Raw genomic sequence first — 2,500 nt, 5'->3', positions numbered from 1 at the left:
ACCCGCTGAATGTATGGGGTTGACCTGCTGGCCGCTTTCCTTCCCGGCCACCAGGTCAACCCGCTGAAAGTATGGGGTTGACCTGGTGGCCGCTTTCCTTCCCGGCCACCAGGTCAACCCGCTGAAAGTATGGGGTTGACCTGGTGGCCGCTTTCCTTCCCGGCCACCAGGTCAACCCGCTGCCGGCATGGGGTTGACCTGCTGGCCGCAGAGGGGCAGGCTCCGGGTTGACCTGGTGGCCGGACGGGGATTAAGCCCCGGCTCGGAGCAGGGCAAGCCCGGGCGGAGGGGGGTCCGCTTGGCCCCTGCCCGCGGGGGCAGGCTCCGGGTTGACCTGGTGGCCGGTTTGCTTTCGGGCCACCAGGTCAACCCGCTGAATGTATGGGGTTGACCTGCTGGCCGCTTTCCTTCCCGGCCACCAGGTCAACCCGCTGAATGTATGGGGTTGACCTGCTGGCCGCTTTCCTTCCCGGCCACCAGGTCAACCCGCTGAATGTATGGGGTTGACCTGCTGGCCGCTTTCCTTCCCGGCCACCAGGTCAACCCGCTGAATGTATGGGGTTGACCTGCTGGCCGCTTTCCTTCCCGGCCACCAGGTCAACCCGCTGAATGTATGGGGTTGACCTGCTGGCCGCTTTCCTTCCCGGCCACCAGGTCAACCCGCTGAAAGTATGGGGTTGACCTGCTGGCCGCTTTCCTTCCCGTCCACCAGGTCAACCCGCTGAATGTATGGGGTTGACCTGCTGGCCGCTCTGCTTCCCGGCCACCAGGTCAACCCCCTGCCGGTATGGGGTTGACCTGCTGGCCGCAGAGGGGCAGGCTCCGGGTTGACCTGGTGGCCGGCAGGGACTTCAGCCCCAGGGCCCCTGGCAGGGCGACCCTGCCCTTGTTCCCCAGAAAAGGAGAGAGCTGGCTCGCAGCGGGAAAAGCTGCCTACGGCACCTGGGATTCCCAGGCGGTCACCCATCCAAGTACTAGCCAGGCCCGGGACGGTTTACCTTCCGAGATCGGACGGGATCGGGGGCCTTCCGTCCGGTATGGCCGTAGGCACTCGGCTCCGGTCCGCCTCGTCCCCTTTCCCTTACTGACTCCCCTGCCTCGGGTGGGCCCGATCCTTTTTTCCGTTTTTTTTTTTCCGCTCCGGAGGCTTCGTGAGCCCCCCCCCAACACCCCTTTGGGGGTCGGTGAAATTTTTTTTTTCAGACTTCCAGGGGCCCGATCCTGGCCGCGGGCACCCGGCTCCGGGCACCCGGCTCCGGGCCGCCTCGTCCCCTTTCCCTTACTGACTCCGCTGCCTCGGGTGGGCCCGATCCTTTTTTCCGTTTTTTTTTTTCCGCTCCGGAGGCTTCGTGAGCCCCCCCCAACACCACTTTGGGGGTCGGTGAAAAAATTTTTTTCAGACTTCCAGGGGCCCGATCCTGGCCGCGGGCACCCGGCTCCGGGCACCCGGCTCCGGGCCGCCTCGTCCCCTTTCCCTTACTGACTCCCCTGCCTCGGGTGGGCCCGATCCTTTTTTCCGTTTTTTTTTTTTTTCGCTCCGGAGGCTTTATGAGCCCCCCCCAATACCACTTTGGGGGTCGGTGAAAAAAATTTTTCAGACTTCCAGGGGCCCGATCCTGGCCGCCGGCACCCGGCTCCGGGCACCCGGCTCCGGGCCGCCTCGTCCCCTTTCCCTTACTGACTCCCCTGCCTCGGGTGGGCCCGATCCTTTTTTCCGTTTTTTTTTTTTTCGCTCCGGAGGCTTTATGAGGCCCCCCCTAACCGTTTTTGGGGTCGGTGAAAATTTTTAGTCAGACTTCCAGGGGCCCGATCCTGGCCGCGGCTTCGCAGGCTGGCCTGGGGGGGGGGGCATCTCTAGCTCCGGCCGCGGACGGCGAGACGCTCGGCCACCAGGTCAGCCCGGAGGAAAAGGCTGAAAAAAATGTCTAAGTCCCCCCGGGACACCAGGTCAACCCGGAGGAAAAGGCTGAAAAAAATGTCTAAGTCCCCCCGGGACACCAGGTCAACCCGGAGGAAAAGGCTGAAAAAAAGTCTAAGTCCCCCCGGGACACCAGGTCAACCCGGAGGAAAAGGCTGAAAAAAATGTCTAAGTCCCCCCGGGACACCAGGTCAACCCGGAGGAAAAGGCTGAAAAAAAGTCTAAGTCCCCCCGGGACACCAGGTCAACCCGGAGGAAAAGGCTGAAAAAAAGTCTAAGTCCCCCCGGGACACCAGGTCAACCCGGAGGAAAAGGCTGAAAAAAAGTCTAAGTCCCCCCGGGACACCAGGTCAACCCGGAGGAAAAGGCTGAAAAAAAGTCTAAGTCCCCCCGGGACACCAGGTCAACCCGGAGGAAAAGGCTGAAAAAAATGTCTAAGTCCCCCCGGGACACCAGGTCAACCCGGAGGAAAAGGCTGAAAAAAAGTCTAAGTCCCCCCGGGACACCAGGTCAACCCGGAGGAAAAGGCTGAAAAAAAGTCTAAGTCCCCCCGGGACACCAGGTCAACCCGGAGGAAAAGGC

At 62.0% G+C, this 2,500-nt stretch overlaps 1 non-coding gene across 1 annotated transcript; it reads right to left on the bottom strand.

Moving 5' to 3' along the window:
• Positions 1–930: 930 nt before the first annotated feature.
• Positions 931–1,049, bottom strand: LOC141979992 (5S ribosomal RNA). The gene has a single exon (XR_012637373.1). It is a non-coding gene; the product is annotated as a 5S ribosomal RNA (ribosomal RNA).
• Positions 1,050–2,500: the final 1,451 nt, after the last annotated feature.

This window comes from Natator depressus, chromosome 28, assembly GCF_965152275.1.
Source record: "Natator depressus isolate rNatDep1 chromosome 28, rNatDep2.hap1, whole genome shotgun sequence".
Classification (NCBI taxonomy): Eukaryota; Metazoa; Chordata; order Testudines; family Cheloniidae; genus Natator; species Natator depressus.
Note: the sequence above shows the minus strand (reverse complement) of the source record. Positions and strands in the feature narration are given on the sequence as shown.